We start from the raw sequence: 22893 nt of genomic DNA, 5'->3' as shown, positions 1-22893 counted from the left end.
CATGAAGGAAGAGGAGATAGACTTAAGAAGTGTTTTGGAGATAAAACTGGCCAAACATGATCAAATTACATCTGGGCCTCTCTTCAGACTCTTGGCTATATAAGGGGATGACAAAGGATACTGGAGCCCTTAGTGGTTGCCGCCGCCGGAGACGGTTAGAAGAACTGTTGTGGGAGTGCTACACGAGGTGGGCGACTTCTCCCTGCTCAAGACTGGACCCCGGGAGCAACGGAGTCAGCGCTACTGTTGCCCAACAGGCATTTAAATCAAACGGTATTGAGAAGGATTGGGTTATGAAACATAATGGTCCAAATGATGCTAGTGATGGGACAGTATGACTTCGTGGACTGTCATTTGGTTGCAGAAAAGAGGAAATAGTTCAGTTCTTTCAAGGGTTGGAAATCGTGCAAAATGGGATAACATTGATGATGGACTACCAGGGGAGAAGCACAGGGGAGGCCTTCGTGCAGTTTGCTTCAAAGGAGATAGCAGAACATGCTCTGGGGAAACACAAGGAAAGAATAGGGCACAGGTATATTGAGATCTTCAGAAGTAGCAGGACTGAAATCAAAGGATTTTATGATCCACCAAGAAGATTGCTGGGCCAGCAACCGGGACTATATGATAGACCAATAGGAGGAAGAGGGGGTTATTATGGAGCTGGGCATGGAAGTTATGGAGGTTTTGATGACTATGGTGGCTATAATAATTATGGCTATGGAAATGATGGCTTTGATGACAGAATGAGAGATGGAAGAGGTATGGGAGGACATGGCTATGGTGGAGCTGGTGATGCAAGCTCAGGTTTTCATGGTGGTCATTTTGTACATATGAGGGGATTACCTTTCCATGCAACTGAAAATGACATTGCTAATTTCTTCTCACCACTAAATCCAATCCAAGTACATATTGATATTGGAGCTGATGGCAGAGCAAAAGGAGAAGCAGATGTAGAGTTTGTGACACATGAATATGCAGTAGCTGCCATGTCTAAAGATAAAGATAAGAGTAACATGCAACATCGATACATTGAACTCTTCCTGAATTCAACTCCTGGAGGCGGCTCTGGAATGGGAGGTTCTGGAATGGGAGCCTATGGCAGAGATGGAATGGATAATCAGGGAGGCTATGGATCTGTTGGAAGAATGGGAATGGGGAACAATTACAGTGGAGGATATGGTACTCCTGATGGCCTGGGTGGTTATGGCCATGGTGATGGAGGCAGTGGCAATTACTATGGGCAAGGTGGCATGAGTGGAGGTGGATGGCGTGGGATGTACTGAAGTACAACCACCGATATAAAAGTCCTGACAACAGCATCTGGTCTACAAGACTTTCTTACAGATTTAATTTCTTTTGTATTTTAAGAACTTTATAATGACTGAAGGAATGTGTTTTCAAACTATTATTTGGTAAAGCAACAGATTGTGATGGGAAAATCTGTTTTCTGTAGGTTTTATTTGTTGCATACTTTGACTTAAAAAAATAAATTTTTATATTAAAAAAAAAAGGATACTGGAACTGTAAGTGGTCCAGAATGAGAGGGAGCAGCCAGTGCTTTTCCATTTCAGCATTTCCATGGATTAAAACTGCTGAAGCATTCATGTGTCCCTTGTGAAGCACAGAAGCATTGTCTTGCTGCAGATCCCAATGACTACAATGAGTTGGATGTATTTTTGGCACCAGATAGATGTTCAATAATAGTTTTAATGATAGTTTCTACAGCAATTGGGTTTACCCTAGAGGCTGCCCATCTCTCTGATGACTAGGGCCAAGCCAGCTTATCTTATAAGATCTGGCAACATTACAGTGTGAATTGGTAATGCTGTGGGCTGTTTTACAAATTATACCAGGTCTGTCTCTGAGGAAATTATCTGAGCCTCCAGAGACTTCAAGAATACTGACTTCAAAGGGAGTACTGTGCTATTATGAACACTACAAACCATGTACCTAGCAAAACAAGAAGGAGATCCACAGTGCCTAACTTACAGAAGTATTTGATCTGCTTGAAATTTCTGAAAATGTATTTGAGCTGTTGAAATTGACACTTCGTAGAGTGTTACAATTTTGTTTTCAACATGGTTTGGGAAAGTTCTTTTTAGCTTGGGAAAATTTATTATCTTAGCCAAGGAAAGAATTATGTGGCCTCAAATCTATAAACTTTCAATCCAAGAGAGATTATGAAATTATTTTGGATGATTGAGACAGAGGTCTTTCCAAAGAAACGTTTTATCACATGGGTGATTTAAAACACTACTAAAATTGCCTCTCTAAGCAATGACCTAGAAATCTGACAATGTGATAATGAATTCTCAAACAAATAAAACAAACAAACACAAAAATCACATTGGAACATTTCACAATTGGCAGGATGAAAACTGGCAACAATGACTTCTGGAAAAGTGAATTGGATCTTATAGCATTAAAATGACTTTGGGGACTATAACATGAAGTCAACAATTGTGTGAGAATTTTGGAATGCTCAATTTCCCACAATCTCATCATTTCTCTGCCTGACAATTGTAATTATTCTTCATCGACTTGACAGTCAAACTTCCTGTAGTGATAATATACCTGCTACCATGCTGACCATATTGGAGAAATGGCTTTTTCTTTGATAGGTTTGGTCATTTTGAAGCTAACTTTCTGTGTTATTCTAACCACTCTCTTACATTATTCATTAACTAATTGCCATCCATATTTCTGACAATAGTTTTCAACTTTGGAAAAAATGAGGAGATACATGCTCGTCCCCTGATTATGAAGAAAAGACTACTTCACTCATGTCAAATATTAAAACTTAGGCAAATTATGATATATTACCTCAGAAAATATTGGACATTATTGTATGCTTCCAAAACTTCCAAGGTCATTAAATAATTATGGATTTAATGTATGAGACCTTATAAAGGAATTTAATTCTATACAGTTTGAGAATATATGGATGGGACACTAAGACCAGGTCGTATGGTAATAAAAAAGAAAAATAATAGAATAATTATAAAGTAGAAGTGCTTGATAGTTATAAAAGCTATTGATTTGAAATCCATTCACTTAATTATTTATTCAATAAGTTTTTACTTACTTCTGAGAAGGTGACATTTGAGCAAGACTTAAAGGAGGTGGTGGAGTAAACTTTGCAGAGATACCCGAGGAAACAACTTTCTAAACAGAGGAAAGTGCCAGTGCAAAGGCCTTGAGGAGAGACCACACCTGGAGTATTGGAGAAGGAGCAAGGAAGAGCATAGAGGCTGTGGGCTGGATCAGAGTAATGTACTGGTTGGGGGGCAATGAGGTCCGGGGGTGACAGGGTTTATACAGGCCAATGTGGGAATTTGGGCTTTATTGTGGGTAAAATGGGGAGGACTTACAGTGTTTTGACATGTCATGACTTAAGTTTTAAAATAGTCAGTCTGTCCGGTGTATTGAGAATAGGTTGTAGGGGGCATGGGTGGAATCAAGGAGACTTTTTAAGGGGATAATACAGGATGGTGGCTTCAACAGGTGGGAGCAGTGGAAGTGGTAAGCAGTGGTCAGATTCTGGATGTATTTTAAAAGTATAAATTCTTTACTACTGTTGGATGGATTGGCGATGTGAGAGAGAGATGAAAGTTAAGGACAACTCTAGGGGTTTTGGTGAGCAAGTGGCAGGAAAGAGCTGTCCTTTCTGTCAGATTTTTAGAAGATTACCACTGGGTGACCTCAAATGACAGAAATGTATTCTCTCACAGTTCTGGAGACTATAAGTTCAAAATCATGGTGTTGGCAAACTTGCACTCCCTCTGAAGGTTCTAGGGGATAATCCATTCTTTGTGTCTTCCAGCTCTGGTGGCTGTCAGCTTTCATTGACTTTCCTTGGCTATATCATTCCAACCTCTGCCTCTATGACTCCTGCTCTCTGTCTCTTAGGGTGCTTGTCTTAGGCCTCACATGGGGTGATTCAGGATGATTCTATCACAAGATCCTTAACTATATCTGAAAGTCTCCTTTACTAAATAAGGTGATGTTCACAGGTTCCAAGGATTTGCACTTGGATATATTTTGGAGGGCCCATTATTCAACCCATTATACCATTCACTGAAATGAAGGAAATGGTGAGAAAAACAAATGAGGTGAGAGGGAGGGATGTATACAATTTTAATTTTAGCTCAGAGGACACCTGATAACTGCCTGAGTTGTTGAATTAAATAATCAGGTATTATTATTAAAGATATTCATTATATTGGTCATGTAAAAGAAAACATTATCAAATCCCTGTAAAAATCCAAAATTCTCTTCAAATTTAGCCATTAGCCTCAATCTTCATTCACTATTTTAATTCAAGCTGTTAAAACAAGTGAGTTGTTCATGTTTGAATTTTATTTCTACTCCCTTCCACCAATCTATGGTTTGTTAAAAAAATCATTTATTTGATAGATATTTATTTGGTGTCTAGAGTGTGCAGTTAACCATGCTAGGCAATTCAGACAAGCAAAGATTATTAAGAAATAATTTCTACTACTAAAGAATTTATAGATAATAATTTGGCTCAAACTAGTGTCCCCCTCTCCCCCCATTCTACCCTAATGTGACTTATTATGCATATAGCTTAATTACAGTAGGTGTTTGGTGAGTGAGAATATAGGTGACTGAGTTTCCTTTGCTTATTAAGATTTATAGGGGTCACAAATCCAACTTTTTGTTTCACAATCTCTTGCCCTCATTACAGTGAGAAAGTTTAGGCAATCATAGATAGTGAGCTGTAGGCTCCAAAAGTACTTCAAAATGCAGGAACAAGACACCAGAATGAATACATAGTGGGTGGAATCAGTTTACTTGGAGAAGCTTTTCCTAGAAATAACCCATCCTACACTCTGATTTGGAGAAGAGTTTGCTGAAGAGAGAGAAGTGCCGGGAAACAAGCACCATAAAATGTAACTAATGTAAAAGAAACTGTAATCCTAGAAATGGAAACATGTTAAAAACAAATGGTCCTTATGGAGTTTAGGAAAAGGAAAGTTGGTGAGTAATTTCAGTGTTTATCCTTGACTGTTCAACAAGGGCAAGAGACTATGTTTTATGTCACTAGTAATCTTGACTAGATCACTTGAAAGGTGACAGATTCTCTGATTTCTCAGACAGCTTGATTTAAATAGTTGACACGACTATCCAACCTCCTTTGCAGTGAACCTGGGCTCAGCAGACAGCAGATTGTTATTATAAAGAGTTTGGAGGGCACTGCCTGACATATAAGCTCCACAAAGATTAGCTACTATTATAAATTATTATTTTATTTTCCTTGCTACTTTATTATTTCTCCCAGTGTGATCAAACTGTTGGGGGTGAAACTGAGTTTGTAACTTTCTTGGCCAGTCTAGACTGTGATGATTCTGATGATTAGTTATTTAACTAACCACTCCTGAAACAGTTTACCAGTTCTCTCCTAATATAACTACAAGAATATTTCCTCATATTGAGCTAGTATTTCTTGATAATTGTCATGTATTATCACCTAATGATTGTCTCCTTGTTTAATCACACTGAAATGCTGTTTGATTATGCCCTTCTTCCACAAACACCTTTTAATAGGTCAGTGGTAGCCTCCAAATAGTCTAAACTCCTTAAAGTAGTGTTCAAGATCTGCTTGTTATCATTTGATTCCAAACTGATTCCAACTTACTTTTCCCACCACACCACCATATTATTCCTAGGCTACCACCGAAAAAGATTACTAACCACATTCCCCCTTGAAAAAACGTATGCTGTCCTACCTCTATGCCTTTGCCTATATGCTTCCTGGAATAATCCAACTTCCTACAGTTACTCATCTCCTATTAGGCTCCTTACTATTGCTCAAAGGCCACCACCTCCACCAAACATTTCCAGTTCTCTCGGGCTGGAAATGACTGCTGTAAAACACTGTGGTTCATGGGTCTACTTTTATGATGTTTGCCATTTCACAGTAATTTGTCTACATGTGGGAGATGTAGTGTGATATCACAGGAAGGAGCTATGCTTCTTGGACTCAGACCCAAGTCCTGCTAACTAGTTTTATAAACTTGAACCACTTACTTAAAATCTGTGAGCTTAGTCTCTTCATCTGTAAAATGAGAATAGTAATACCTACACTATCATGTTAAAATGAAGATTAAATGAGATTGTATATGTGCTGTAAAGCTCTTGGTGTAGTCCTTCACACATTATGTGACCAATATATGTTTGAAATTATTATTTTACTGCTATTATTATGTCCTCCCCTACTTAAAGACTGTAGTCATTTTGAGGTCAAGGACCACGCATCTCATTTCTCTTTATATTCTGCTTAGCATAGCATCTTGTACATAGGCCTTCCTATGCTAAATTTGTGAGTGTGTGTGTATCAGTTTTGCCTCTCCAACTATATTATACATTTCTGAAAGTCAGGAACAATGCCATGTGCACTATAGTATATATGTTTAGTGCCCAGTTAAAGGCTGGTGTAATGTGTTTATACCCAGGTAGGAATAAGACCTGTTTAAGCACCCTATGCTAGGAGTGACACTCCTACACTAGTCACTTTGGGCAACTGAATCTTGACTGCAGTTGTTACTTGATGTCTTGGGGATCACTTCTTCCAGACAACATTCTTTAATAAGGTTTGAAGGAATTGTGTGCAATTGAGAATAACTGAACCCGTGATATGAAATTAGTACTCTTATACTTAAAACTAAGTTATACTTGAATATATGCCAACATATTACAGTGAATATTGAATGTTATTCTGATGGTGACATTCATCTCTCTACATGAGGGAACTGGTGAAATCTTAGGTAAGTGTGGATCAGAAAAATATCTCTGACCTAGTGTTGGCCCCTTTGTATAGCTCCTTTTGTGGGTGCTATACTCTGCATGTCCTACATCTTCCTGCCTCAGAATAGACATGCATTGCCTCAGACTCAGGATTACTACTGGAAGAGGATATTTAGTTGTTATATTTACAGTTGCTTAGAACAACCTTTAAGCAGAATTTTCATGAACCATTTCTTTAGATAATTACATCAAATCCATTACTGCATCAAATGTAAGGGGATTCCTGGCTTCCCTTATATTCTACAAAATCCTTGCCCCAATTTTGGTCCCTGGAGTGGGATTGTTCTTTGCAAGCATTGCTGCAACTGCAGGAGTTTTTGGATTTGCCCTATATTGAAGGACTGAAAAAAATTTATGTATTTCCATGGATTTTTGACATAATGGAGCAGCCACTGGTTGGATTCAATAATGAAAAATAATGCTCTGTTGTGTAGAAATCATTTCTTTGGCTTTCTATGTGTCATAGACAAATATCTTCTATGCTTACCTCTAATTTAAAAAAAAATTAAGGGCTTCCCTGGTGGCGCAGTGGTTAAGAATCCGCCTGCCAATGCAGAGGACACTGTTTCAAGCCCTGATCTGGGAAGATCCCACATACCGTGGAGCAACTAAGCCCATGATCCACAACTACTGAGCCTGTGCTCTAGAGCCTGCGAGCCACAACTACTGAGCCTGTGCTCTAGAGCCCGCGAGCCACAACTACTGAGCCTGAGTGCCACAACTACTGAAGCCCGTGCACCTGGAGCCCAGGCTCCACAGCAAGAGAAGCCACCGCAGTGAGAAGCCTGTGCACTGCAACAAAGAGTAGCCCTCGCTTGCTGCAACTAGGGAAAAACCCGCATGCAGCAAAAAGACCCAACGCAGCCAAAAATAAATAAATAAAATTAATTTTAAAAATAATTCAAAAAAAATAAATTAAGCATTGCTTGAGCTACATGGCACTATTAAACGCTCAACACTTATTGAGTAACTTTGGAGTTTATGTTATTATTCTTACAGTTTATAAGATGTCTGAATCCTGTGAATAACAAAACTCCTAAATACTTACTTATCTAAATTCACAGTATCTGAAAAGTGTCTTGTGACAGTCATGTAACCTATATATCATCCTCACAAATAAAGCTTAGGCAATTATATATCACTATGGAAGTGGAACGATTACAAACTAATTGTATTAAGTCAGGTTGGAATAACATTATCATAGTATGAAGGAGTAAATTCAGAGATGAAGGTGAGATGATGAAATTAACAAGAAATTTGAAATCACTTAAACTTTTTCTCTGGTGGATTGCTCCCCAGAGTCTCTCTTAATTCTTCACCAGTTATGTGATATACATTATACATGGTTTTGCAACATTAAAACTACCTCTCTTATAAATACTGTAATTTATTTTTAGTAACAAAACTCGATTTTTGTTTGGAGAAGATAATTTTTGAAACGGAAGGGAAGTTATAATTCAATCATATCTTCACAGCTGGATAGAAATTAATTTTAGTTGGTGTTAGAAAAATTAAGTGCTATAACATTTTTTTCTTTGAATAAATGGAATTTTACCTCTGATAGTGAGTCTCTAGTGTCACTTAGCAATTGGAAGAAACTGAAAGATATTCAAAGACACACAGGGGGCTTCCCTGGTGGCGCAGTGGTTGAGAATCCACCTGCCGATGCAGGGGACACGGGTTCGTGCCCCAGTCCGGGAAGATCCCACATGCCGTGGAGCGGCTGGGCCCATGAGCAATGGCCGCTGAGCCTGAACATCCAGAGCCTGTGCTCCGCAACGGGAGAGGCCACAACAATGAGACGCCCGCGTACTGCAAAAAAAAAAAAAAAAGAAAAAAAAATTCAAAGACACACAGGAGTTGTAACACAACTTAAGTCTCTTGACTTCTAATCCAGGGCATTTTTTACTACTTTTCATTCTTTCTCTAATTATTTTAATTGTAAAATTATATCAGAAAGAACTAGTGTTGTGGACTGAATGTTTATATCTCCCCCAAATTCATGTGTTGAAGCCCTAACTCCCAATGTGACTGTATCTGGAGATGGGGCCTTTATGGAAGCAATTAGGGTTACATGAGGTCATGAGGATGGGGCCCTGATGATGAGATTAGTGCCCCTGTATGAAGAGACACCAGAAAGCTTGCTGACTCTCTCTATGCTATGTAAGGACACAGTGAGAAGGGAGCTGTCTGCAAGCCAGGAAAAGAGCCATTATTAGGAAACCAATCATGCTGGCACCCTGATCTTGGAGTTGCAAGCTTCCAGAATGGTGAAAAAATAAATTTCTGTTGTTTAACCCATCTAGTCTATGGTATTTTGTTATGGTAGCCCAAGAAGTCTAATATAACCAATAAAAGAAAAACAAATACTTTTTTGTAAATATGACCAAATTTGGCTATTTTCCCATTTATTTGGTGTTGTTGCAAGTTCTGACATTGCCTTAATGAAGTACAATTAGAAGGTGAGAAGGAAAACAGAAGTATCTTCATCTCAGCAGTGCATGCTGTTTCTGCAACTCACAAATTCACATTTGTAGATAGAGGTGTACTGCATGATTTTTAAAAAAATAAATTTATTTATTTATTTAATTTTGGCTGTATTGGGTCTTCATTGCTGCATGCGGGCTTCCTCTAGTTGTGGTGAGTAGGGGCTACTCTTTGTTGTGGTGTGCCGGCTTCTCATTGAGGTGGCTTCTCTTGTTGTGGAGCATGGGCTCTAGGTGTGTGGGCTTCAGTAGTTGTGGCACAAGGGCTCAATAGTTGTGGCTCGTGGTCTCTAGAGTGCAGTCTCAATAACTGTGGTGCATGGGCTTAGTTGCTCTGCAGCATGTGGGATCTTCTCGGACCAGGGCTCGAACCCATGTCCTCTGCACTGGCAGGAGGATTCTTAACCACTGTGCCCCCAGGGAAGTCCTGTACTGAATGATTTATGTGCACTTTCTACTCTAGGGCCTTCCCTAGAGATGGATCTTATGTAGACAAAGATTAAAGAATATTTATTATGCCTTAAAATTTTTCTTTCAAGTGAGAATATGTTATTCACTACTGAGCATTCAGAGCTGAATTAGGTGATTCCTTATTATCTTGGTCAAAAAGGTTAGTAGCAGAGGGAGTTTTGCATTTCTTATTCTGCAGGGCACCCATCCATGCTATTGCCCCAGCTTCCAATGAGATAAGAATTATCTGGCAGGGTAAAATTTGCTCTACATCTTCTACTTGACAAAGAAACCTGAACATTTAGAAAGGGACTAAAATCAAAACTGATGGTTTCTTTCCAAATTTTGATATGGGCTTTTTTCTTCATTAAAAAAAAATTCTTGATTTTCCTATTATAAGTCAAAACTGGATGGGTCATGTGTTTGGGGGGACATTGTGGTTAATGCTTGCACTGAGAATTACCAGGAAGGGCCAAGTTGATTTTGTTTAAATCCAAAGTAAATATGTATATAAGGTTATTGATTATGATAGAGAAATATCTGGAAAGATTTGCAAATGTACTAGTTAATAGTGGTTATGTCTGGGAAGTGAGACTATTATCATATTTTATTTTTATAATTTATGTATATTTATGTTATCAAAATAATGTTAAAGCAAAGATAAGCAGTAGGACTTTTTAAAAGCTTTTTTAAAAAGCTATAGCTTTAAAATCAGTGAGCTTTCAGCCAGAAATAAAACATATTTTCATTTGGAGAAAAAGAGGCATTTAAGAAAGCATCAATATGAACACACCTAGAATATAATATAGGTTATATTATAGAGCAAACACTAAACCTCCAACTTTCCAAAACACTTCTTTTAGAATTTCTTCTGCAGTACAAGGCTGCTTGGGTATTAATAACAACAATGATACATCTTATCTAATAGGGTTTTATAGAGTATCAATTAAGAGACATTCTCTCATTTGAGCCCAATAAGAATACTCTCCAATAGGCAGGGCAAATATGGCTTTCTTCATCTTACTCATGTAGTAATTGGGGCTCACAAAAATTAAGTGACTTGTCCAGACTGAAAGAATTACAAATGGCTGGGTCAGAAGTAGAAACAAAGTCCAGTGTTTTTTCCAGTACAGAACTCTGGATTCACTATCACCACGTACTCAACCTCCTACTCACTTGAATGTTTCATCAGGTTTTCATCTCAACCAGTCCAGTGGACTTGACCTTATAAAGGTCACTGAGGAACTCCATCTTGCCTTATCAATGGTCAATTTTGAGTCCTTATTTTACTTGACCTCGGCAACACTCTTTCCTCAAAATTAAAAAAAAAAGAAAAATTTAAAAAAATAGAAATATATGGACATGCCATAAAATTCACAAGGTACCAGAGGAATAAACTGAGAATAAGTCTCTATTCTACCTCACACAGTTCTCATGCCTGGAGGCAACCTTATAACCAGATTATTGTGTATCCTTTCAGAGATATTCTAGGTATAGACAAATATATATGTACCTATATTCTTTTATTTTCTTATAAAAGATATAGGTAACATAATAAAGATACTAATCTAAACTTTGACTTGTTTCACTTAATCACATGTCTTCAGGAGCCTTCCATATGGTACCTATAAATCTGCCTTGTTCTTTTTAATAGCTGAATAGTATTCTGGGATGAGCCATAATGTATTTAACCAGATATCATAATTTTATTATATTTATTTCAGGATGAGTCACAATTTATTTAACCAGTTCCCTGATGATTGTTTCTGACCTTTTGCTATTGAATATAATTCTTCAGTGTATATCCTTGTACATTTATCATTTTGCACATGTATAAATATACTATAGGATCAATTCCCAGGAGTAGAATTGATTGGTCAAAAAGTATATTTACTCTTAAAATTTTGTTATTGTCAAGTTGCTCTCCAAAGAGAATGTGCCAATTTATGAAACCCATCTACAATATATGACTGTCTGTTTCCCTACAACCTCACCAATATAGTATGTTATTAAACTTTTTAATCTTTGTTAATCTGATGGGTGAACAATGATATTGCAATGATGTTTAAATTTTATTTCGTCTTATTATGAAGGAGATTGACTAGCTTTTCTTTTCCAAGAGCCATCTGCATTTTATTTTATATGAACTGTATTTTCCTATCTTGTACTCATTTGTTTTCTTCTGGATACTGTATAATTCTTGATTTCTCACCCTCCTGGTTTTCTTGCTGCCAGACTGGTTGCTCCTTCTCAGTGTCTTGTGCTGGGTGTTCCTCTTTAATAGACCTCTGAATGATAGAATGCCCCAGGGCTCAGTCTCCAGCCCTCTTTTCTTTATCTTCTACTCATTATCAAGTGATCTAAGAGAGAGTGCCTCCCAAACTTACACCTCCAACTCCAGTCTCTTCCTCAGACTTTTATCTAACTGCCTGTGCAACACCTCCACCGAGGTGTCTAATAGGCATCTCAAATTTAACATGCCTGAAGTATAACTCCTGATTAACTCCCTTTCTTTCCAAGTTTTCTCCCATTTCAGTAAAGAAAACTGCCATTCCACCAGTTGAGCAAGCTAAAACAAGAGTCATCCTTGATTTCTGTCTCACTCCCAATAGCCAATTCATCAGTATTGGCCAGCTCTACCTTTAGATTATATATCCTGAAACCTACCAGTTCTGACTACTACTGCTGCTACTTTTTTTTTTTTTTTTTTTTTTTTTTTTTTTTTTTGCGGTACGCGGGCCTCTCACTGTTGTGGCCTCTCCCGTTGTGGAGCACAGGCTCATGTGGGATCTTCCCAGACCGGGGCACGAACCCGTGTCCCCTGCATCGGCAGGCGGACTCTCAACCACTGTGCCACCAGGGAAGCCCCTACTACTGCTATTACCACATCTACTATTGCTGCTGCTTCCACTACACCAACCCGGTCCAAAAAACATCATTACTTATCTAGATGACTGCAATAGCCTCCAGTTCCCAATCTTGTCTCCTTTCAGTATATTTTTCACACAACATTCAGAAAAATCTTTCAACAAATTGGATCATGTCATTTCTCTATTAAAAGTATCCAATGACTTTCTATTACACTTACAACAAATTCCCAAACCCTAGGTTTGGACTATGTGATCTGGACTCTACATAGCTCTGTGATTTTACCTCTTGCCATCCCTCCAACACCCACTCTCCTGTAGTTTCCAAACTGGCATTCTTGCTATTCTTTGAACACACTAAGCTCACTCTCTTCTCAGAACCTCTGCATTTGCTGTTTCTTTGGTTAGAATACTCTTCTCCAGATTACTGCATACCTTGCTTCCTCTTCCATTTTGGTTTCAAGCATCACCTCCTCAGAGAGATCAGCCTATCTGAACTACCTCCTTCGTCACTCTCTATGCCTTTATCCTGCTTTATTTTTCTTCATATCTGTCATTTCTTGAATTATATTACATATTTATTTGATTATTGTCCATTTCTCCCAATTTGTCATATGTCCCAAGAGGTCAGAATTTTTTCTTTGCTCTCAGAAATATCTCCAGCACCTAGAATAATTCCTGGCACATAGTAGGCACTCAATAAATATTTACTGAATGATTGTTGGGTAATTACACATTTCTAAAAGCTCAGACTAAGTTCTGAAGTACCAAGTAAAATGTACTTTAACCCCAAATTTAACTGCAACCCCCCTCCTTCCCTTTCCCCTCTCTCCCTGCCCCCTTCCCTTCCTTCCTTCATTCCATAATTTTTTTACTAATGTTTTTATACAGCAGGTTCTTATTAGTCATCAATTTTATACACATCACTGTATACATGTCAATAACAATCGCCCAATTCATCACACACACCCCAACCCCCCTGCCGCTTTCCCCACTTGGTGTGCATACGTTTGTTCACTACATCTGTGTCTCAACTTCTGCCTTGCAAACTGGTTCATCGGTACCATTTTTCTAGGTTCCACATATATGCATTAATATACGATATTTTTCTCTTTCTGACTTACTTCATTCTGTATGACAGTCTCTAAATCCATTCACGTCTCAACAAATGATCCAATTTCATTCCTTTTTATGGCTGAGTAATATTCCATTGTATATATGTACCACAACTTCTTTAGCCATTCGTCTGTCGATGGGCACTTAGGTTGCTTCCATGACCTGGCTATTGTAATAGTGCTGCAATGAACATTGGGGTGCATGTGTCTTTTGTTTGTTTGTTTTTTGTTTTTTTTTTTGCAGTACGCGGGCCTCTCACCGTTGTGGCCTCTCCTGTCGCAGAGCACAGGCTCTGGACACGCAGGCTCAGCAGCCATGGCTCACGGGCCCAGCTGCTCCACGGCACGTGAGATCCTCCCGGACCGGGGAACGAACCCGTGTCCCCTGCATTGGCAGGCAGACTCTCAGCCACTGAGCCACCAGGGAAGCCCTGTCTTTTTGAATTATGGTTTTCTCTGGGTATATGATGAGTAGTGGGATTGCTGGATCATATGGTAATTCTATTTTTAGTTTTTTAAGGAACCTCCATACTGTTCTCCATAGTGGTTGTATCAATTTACATTCCCACCAACAGTGCAAGAGGGTTCCCTTTTCTCCATACCCTCTCCAGCATTTGTTGTTTGTAGATTTTCTGATGATGCCCATTCTAACTGGTGTGAGGTGATACCTCATTGTAGTTTTGATTTGCATTTCTCTAATAATTAGTGATGTTGAGCAGCTTTTCATGTGCTTCTTGGCCATCCATATGTCTTCTTTGGAGAAATGTCTATTTAGGTCTTCTGCCCATTTTTGGATTTTTTATTTTATTTTATTTTATTTTTTTTTACTATTGAGCTGCTTGAGCTGTTTATATATTTTGGAGATTAATCCTTTGTCCGTTGATTCATTTGCGAATATTTTCTCCCATTCTGAGGGTTGTCTTTTCACCTTGTTTATGGTTTCCTTTCTTGTGCAAAAGCTTTGAAGTTTCATTAGGTCCCATTTGTTTATTTTTGTTTTTATTTCCATTACTCTAGGAGGTGGATCAAAAAAGATCTTGCTGTGATTTATGTCAAAGAGTGTTCTTCTTATGTTTTCCTCTAAGAGTTTTACAGTGTCTGGACTTACACTTAGGTCTCTAATCCATTTTGAGTTTATTTTTGTGTATGGTGTTAGGGAGTGTTCTAATTTCATTCTTTTACATGTAGCTGTCCAGTTTTCCCAGCACCACTTATTGAAGACACTGTCTTTTCTCCATTGCATATCCTTGCCTCCTTTGGCATAGATTAGTTGACCATAGGTGCATGGGTCAATCTCTGGGCTTTCTATCTTGTTCCATTGATCTATGTTTCTGTTTTAGTGCCAGTACCATATTGTCTTGATTACTGTAGCTTTACAGTATAGTCTGAAGTCAGGGAGTCTGATTCCTCCAGCTCCATTTTTTGCCCTCAAGACTGCTTTGGCTATTTGGGATCTGTTGTGTCTCCACACAAATTTTAAGATTTTTTTGTTCTAGTTCTATAAAAAATGCCATTGGTAATTTGACAGGGATTGCATTGAATCTGTAGATTGCTTTCAGTAATATAGTCATTTTCACAATATTGATTCTTCCAATCCAAGAACATGTATATCTTTCCATCTGTTGGTATCATCTTTAATTTCTTTCATCAGTGTCTTATAGTTTTCTGCATACAGGTCTTTTGTCTCCCCAGGTAGGTTTATGCCTAGGTATTTAATTCTTTTTATTGCAATGGTAAATGGGATTGTTTCCTTAATTTCTCTTTTAGGTTTCATCATTAGTGTATAGGAATGCAAGAGATTTCTGTGCATTAATTTTGTATCCTGCAACTTTACCAAATACATTGATTAGCTCTAGTAGTTTTATGGTGGCATCTTTAGGATTCTCTATGTATAGTATCATGTCATCTGCAAACAGTGACAGCTTTACTTCTTCTTTTCCAATTTGTATTCCTTTTGTTTCTTTTTCTTCTCTGATTGCTGTGGCTAGGACTTCCAAAACTACGTTGAATAATAGTGGCGAGAGTGGACATCCTTGTCTTGTTCCTGATCTTAGAGGAAATGCTTTCAGCTTTTCACCATTGAGAATGATGTTTGCTGTGGATTTGTCATATATGGCCTTTATTATGTTGAGGAAGGTTCCCTCTATGGCCACTTTCTGGAGAGTTTTTATCATAAATGGGGGTTGAATTTTGTCAAAAGCTTTTTCTGCATTTATTGAGATGATCATATTGTTTTTATTCTTCAATTTGATAATATGGTGTATCACATTGATTGATTTGCATATATTGAAGAATCCTTGCATCCCTCGGATAAATCCCACTTGATCATGATGTATGATCCTTTTAATGTATTGTTGGATTCTGTTTGCTAGTATTTTGTTGAGGATTTTTGCATCTATATTCATCAGTGATATTGGTCTGTAATTTTCTTTTTTTGTAGTATCTTTGTCTTGTTTTGGTATCAGCGTGATGGTGGCCTCATAGAATGTGTTTGGGAGTGTTCCTTCCTCTGCAATTTTTTGGAAGATTTTGAGAAGGATGGGTGTTAGCTCTTCTCTAAATGTTTGATAGAATTCACCTGTGAAGCCATCTTGTCCTGGACTTTTGCTTGTTGGAAGATTTTTAATCACTGTTTCAATTTCATCACTGTGATTGGTCTGTTCATATTTTCTGTTTCTTCCTGGTTCAGTCTTGGAAGGTTATACCTTTCTAAAAATTTGTCCATTTCTACCAGGTTGTCCATTTTGTTGGCATAGAGTTGCTTGTAGTAGTTTCTTAGGATGCTTTGTATTTCTGAGGTTTCTGTTGTAACTTCTCCTTCTTCATTTCTAATTTTATTGATTTGAGTCTTCTCCCTCTTTTTCTTGATGAGTCTGGCTAATGGTTTATCAATTTTGTTTATCTTCTCAAAGAACCAGCTTTTAGTTTTATTGAATTTTGCTATTGTTTTCTTTGTTTCCATTTCATTGATTTCTGCTCTGATTGTTATGGTTTCTTTCCTTCTGCTAACCTTGGGTTTCGTTTGTTTTTCTTTCTCTAGTTCCTTTAGGTGTAAAGTTAGATTGTTTATTTGATATTTTTCTTCTTTTTTGAGGTAGGCTTGTATAGCTATAAACTTCCCTCTTAGAATTGCTTTTGCTGCATCCCATAGGTTTTGGATCATCGTGTTTTCATTCTCATTTGTCACTAGGTTTTTTAAAATTTCCTCTTTGATTTCTTCAGTGATCTCTTGGTTATTTAGTAATGTATTGTTTAGCCTCCATGTGTTTGTGTTTTTAATGTTGTTCCCCTGTAATTCATTTCTAACCTCATAGTGTTGTGGTCAGAAAAGATGCTTGATATGATTTCAATTTTCTTAAATTTACTGGGGCTTGATTTGTGACCCAAGATGTGATCTATCCTCGAGAATGTTCCATGCTCACTTGAGAAGAAAGTGTAATCTGCTGTTTTTGGATGGAATGTCCTATAAATATCAATTAAATCTATCTTGGGTATAGTGTCATTTAAAGCTTCTGTTTCCTTATTTATTTTCATTTTGGATAATCTTTCCATTGGTGTAAGTGAGGTGTTAACGTCCCCCACTATTTTGTGTTACTGTCAATTTCCTCTTTTAGAGCTGTTAGCAGTTGCCTTATGTATTGAGGTGCACCTATGTTGGGTGCATATATATTTATAATTGTTATATCTTTTTCTTGGATTGATCCCTTGATCATTATGTAGTGTCCTTCCTTGTCTCTTGTAACATTCTTTATTTTAAAGTCTATTTTATCTGATATGAGTATTGCTACTCCAGCTTTCTTTAGATTTCCATTTGCATGTAATATCTTTTTCCATCCCCTCACTTTCAGTCTGAATGTGTCCCTAGGTCTGAAGTGCGTCTCTTGTAGACAGCATACATATGGTTCTTGTTTTTGTATCCATTCAGCAAGCCTGTGTCTTTTGGTTGGAGCATTTAATCCATTCACGTTTAAGGTAATTATTGATATGTATGTTCCTATGACCATTTTCCGAAATGTTTGGGGTTTGTTTTTGTAGGTCCTTTCTTCTCTTGTGTTTCCCACTTAGAGAAGTTCCTTTAGCATTTGTTGTAGAGCTGGTTTGGTGGTGCTGAATTCTCAGCTTTTGCTTGTCTGTAAAGCTTTTAATTTCTCCATCAAATCTGAATGAGATCCTTGCCAGGTAGAGTAATCTTGGTTGTAGGTTCTTCCCTTTCATCACTTTAAATATATCATGCCATTCCCTTCTGGCTTGTAGAGTTTCTGCTGAGAAACTCTGTTAACCTTATGGGAGTTCCCTTGTATGTTATTTGTCATTTTTCCCTTACTGGTATAATAATTTTTCTTTGTCTTTAATTTTTGCCAATTTTATTACTATGTGTCTCGGCGTGTTTCTCCTTGGGTTTATCCTGTATGGAACTTGCTGCACTTCTTGGACTTGGGTGGCTATTTCCTTTCCCATGTTAGGGAAGTTTTCAACTATAATCTCTTCAAATATTTTCTTGGGCCCTTTCTCTCTTCTCCTTCTGGGACCCCTATAATGCAAATGTTGTTGCGTTTAATGTTGTCCTAGAAGTCTCTCAGGCTGTCTTCATTTCTTTTTATTCTTTTTTCTTTATTCTGTTCTGCAGCAGTGAATTCCACCATTCTGTCTTCCAGGTCACTTATCCATTCTTCTGCCTCAGTTATTCTGCTATTGATTCCTTCTAGTGTAGTTTTCATTTCAGTTATTGTATTGTTCATTTCTATTTGTTTGTTCTTTAATTCTTCTAGGTCTTTGTTAAACATTTCTTGCATCTTCTCGATTTTTACCTCCATTCTTTTTCCAAGGTCCTGGATCATCTTCACTATCATTATTCTGAATTCTTTTTCTGGAAGGTTGCCTATCTCCACTTCATTTAGTTGTTTTTATGGGGTTTTATCATGTTCCTTCATCTGGTACGTAGCCCTCTGCTTTTTCATCTTGTCTATATTTCTGTAAATGTGGTTTTTGTTCCACAGGGTACAGGACTGTAGTTCTTCCTGTTTCTGCTGTCCCCTTCCATAATTTTTAATTTCAAGAATATACAGTGTACTGAATTTAAGCCATGGCACATTACTGAGATATACATTTTTAAGCTATCATATATTACTGTGATATAAAGTTTTTTTTCTTTAATACTGAAGAAATCTTTCCAATATTTCAGATTTGTGGTGAGGTGAGCCAGGAACATGTGTTGGAAGGAATTTGGAAGAGAGGAAATCAGTGTTATTTTCAACTCCCCCACTGGTTAACATAACCACTGTGGTCAAGTTAGTCTTTCATCTCAGAGCATTTTAATATCTGTAGTAAGAAGTTGTTAGCAACATAAATTTTAAAAAGATCCACTCTTACTGAGAGCTTATTTTGTTCCATACATAATAGTACCTTTGAGGTAGATGCTATTTTTATTCCCATTTTAAAGGTTAGTCACAGGGCATTATTCATGGCTAGTAAGTAGAGGAATCAGGCCATCTGTTTGACCAAAACCTGAATGGTTGTAGAATGTTCTGAAAACTGTTGAAACAATTCCTATTTTTCACTTCCACCTCTGACAGTTTTATCCATGTGCAGAGGTACAGTGTATCTTCTCACATGGATCAGAGAATCGCTCACCACATGCTCCAGTTTCATTGTGTAACACTGGCAGGTAGCTGAAATAACCCATGGAGAAGTGTGCTTGATCTAAAGATTCTTGGTTGCCAAGAGATTCTCATTGCCTTTTAGACTGGGAACATTTTGAGAGACATTCAGGACTGACTTATTCATCTCTGTATCTATAGCACTCAGAATAGGACCCAGTATGTAGCAGGTATTCAATTAATGTTGGTTGGATGAGTAAATGAATGACCTGACTATAGCGGGAGGTGGTAGGCATCATGCTAGTGAAGCTAATGATTCATTAACCACAAATCATTCATTCAGCAGATATTTATTAAGTGTCTAGAGCATAAGCTCACCTAACAGTCTGCATTCCAGGTGATTTCAATTTTAGCAGAAAGTACAAGGTTCTTGAGCAGACCACTCATTCCTCGACTCCACAGTTCCTTTAATTCTCAGATGGAGCCACTGCATTAAGTCTGCTATCTTGAGGCTCTTTTTTATTAGAGGCATTTTTTTTAGAGGATTGATCCAAGAGCTCAAAATTTATGCTTTCTAGTCCACCTCCTACCTTCTGTGGTAAGGCTAATATTCAGGCTCTTGTTTTGCTTCAGTACCCAATTCCAGTAACTGAGTGAGTCCTTGTCTTCCTAGGTCTACCTTGATAGTTTGCTTAATATAGCACTTGCTCTAGATTTTTTTTTTTTTTTTTTTTTTTTACATCTTTGTAAAAGATCTTACATCTTTGTTGGAGTATAATTGCTTTACAATGTTGTGGTAGCTTCTGCTGTACAACAAAGTGAATCAGCTATATGTATACATATATCCCCATATCCCCTCCCTCTTAAGCCTCCCTCCCACCCTCCCTATTAGGATGTATTTTAATTTAGACCCTTTTCTGGGTTACTAGAGTCCTGCTTCTGGTACCTATCCCCTGTGGCTGAATACTTGATACCTGATAGCAGACCAACCATCTCTTTTGCCAGATGTGTGCTTGTTGCCTGCTGCCTAACTCCTTAAAACTCACTGAACATCCCAGATTTCCCTCTTTCCTCCCATGTCTGCATAGCAGACCTCCAGGTCTTGCCACCCCTGGTTTGGTTTGCTAGTCAACCTCCCACTGACTCCCTATTTAACTACCCATATTGGGGTAGAAGGAATGAAAAAGTCAACTTGCATCTTTTTTTTTTTTTTTTTTTTTTTTAACCTGAGGGTGATGCCAGATGGAAAAATCATGGAGATTATTTTTCTCCTTCTTTCAGTTCACAAGTGCTATGGACATTAAGTGCTTTGAATGCTGTAGGTTGATTTCTGCCTGTGTTGAATCCTTACAACACATTCCGGATGTCCCAAGTTCACTTTCATCATTTAGATGTCCCATGTGAGTTAGTTGTCTCTTCCCAACAAGTTAGCAAGATTTTTCTGAATGTATATCTCAAGTCTTCTTATTCTAACATCAGTTCTAATATCAGTACCATTTTCGACTACTTATACAGTGCTGTGTGCTTGGTTTACATTAACTTAGTCATTAGAATAATCGTATAAGGAAGATGTGAATATTCCTGTATCACTGGAGAAGAAACAGAACATGATGGGGTTGCAATCTGAATACATGTGTGTCCAGTTCCAAATGTTTTCTTCAACAATAAAATGCAGCACTGGGTTCAATCAATAAATAATCTTTGCCTTTGACATTAGGAAAATATATTTTTAAATTATTTTTTCTCACATCCATCAGGATGGCTACTATCAAAAACCAGAAAATAACAAGTATTAGTGGGAATACAGACAAATTGGAACCTGGGTGTGCTGTTCGTGGGAATGTTAAATGATGCCGCCACTGTGGAAAACAGTATGGTGGTTCCCCTCAAAATTAAAAACGGAGTTACTATATGATCCAGCAATTTCACTTCTGGGTATATACTCCAAAAAACTGAAAATAGAGTCTCAAAGAGATATTTGTATACCTGTGTTTCTTGTATTCACAGCAGCATTATTCACAGCAGCTAAAATTTGAAAGCCACCCAAGGGTCCATTGATGGATAAGCAGATAAGCAAAATGTGGTATATACCTACAATGTAATATTATTTAGCCTTAAAATGGAAGGAAATTCTAACACATGTTATAACCTGGATGAACCTTGAGGATATCATGCTAAGTAAAATAAGTCAGTCATAAAAATACTATATACCATTTACATGAGATATCTAGAGTAAGTCAAATTCATAGAAATAGGAAGTACAATGGTACTTGCCAGGGGCTGAGAGGAGGGGGAAAGGGAAGTTGTTGTTTAATAGGTTTCAGTTTTGCAAGATGAAAGCTCTGGAGATCTGTTGCATAACAATGTGAATGTATTTAACAACACTGAACTTTACACTTAAAAAAATGGTTAAGATGATAAATTTTATGTTATATGTATTTTACCAGAATTTTAAAAAAAGTCTTACACATAGAGGGTAGACTGAAATACTATATAAGTATTGTGCTATGTCCAATAATACATATACAATACATACATGTAATCTTACTATTAAAGGAAGTAGTTTTGATAATGAGAATGGTGAAATTCTTAAACAATGCAGTTGTTCTAAATTCTGGACTTAAATTTTTACCATATTAAAAATCCATATGGGCAATTTTTACAAATATCACCATGGTGTTGAATAGCTGTTAAGAAAAACTGGTGAAAGCTGAAGACATTGTGTCATGTCTCTAAAACTTAGTTGGTGTTTTTCTTGGGGACACACAGAAACATACATTATGTGATGGGACACACAGAAACATACATTGTGTGATGCAGACACACAGCTACACCACACATATTCTGATTTTTAACTTACTCTAAAAATGTGTAATATTTAATGAGTCAGTACCTTCCCTGTGTGACAAATGTGCTTGTTTATACTTTCCTTTCCTATATATAAACAATTTTACATGTCTGGTGCCAAATATCATGGTCAGACTTACCATATATTTCATTACATCTGAAAAGAATATCTTCTCTAGCTTATATATGAAAAAATAGAAAAAACACTACATTTTAAGTGAGAAAATGCCTTTAACTTCATAGTTTTTTGGTATATTGAAGATAGTCCCTTTATTATCTATTAATAAAAGTTTATATTGTCTTGGTTATAGTATCATGATGTATTATTTCTAGTTCTTAAAATGCCAAAAAGTTTGAAGTGTTTCAATTTCTATAGTGTAAATAGATACCTGTGGATTTGACAGGAAGCTGGGAAGTTTCCCTTCTCAAAGATATAGGCCTACTGTGGATATTTGAAATGCCACCAATAATGATCCATTGTTTTCTGTAAAGCTTTCCTCTCATTCAGTGGCTCTTTTCTAAATTGCAAATACTCCAGGAAGGAGAGATATACTGAGTAACTCACACCTTATTATGAAATAATTGATCATATCTTTTCTATGATAGGAGGAGCTACAGGAGAAGTACTGACACAGGAACCATGAAAGAAAACTGGTTAAGGGAGGTCCAGATCATATAAAGTGAAGACTGCAAAGATTTTCCC

At 37.4% G+C, this 22893-nt stretch overlaps 1 pseudogene; it reads left to right on the top strand.

Moving 5' to 3' along the window:
- Positions 1-256: 256 nt before the first annotated feature.
- Positions 257-1461, top strand: LOC131751061 (heterogeneous nuclear ribonucleoprotein H3 pseudogene; annotated as a pseudogene).
- Positions 1462-22893: the final 21432 nt, after the last annotated feature.

The sequence above is a fragment of the Kogia breviceps genome, chromosome 2, assembly GCF_026419965.1.
Source record: "Kogia breviceps isolate mKogBre1 chromosome 2, mKogBre1 haplotype 1, whole genome shotgun sequence".
Taxonomy (NCBI): Eukaryota; Metazoa; Chordata; class Mammalia; order Artiodactyla; family Physeteridae; genus Kogia; species Kogia breviceps.
The sequence above is the reverse complement of the archived record's forward strand: the minus strand, read 5'-3'. Positions and strand labels throughout refer to the sequence as shown.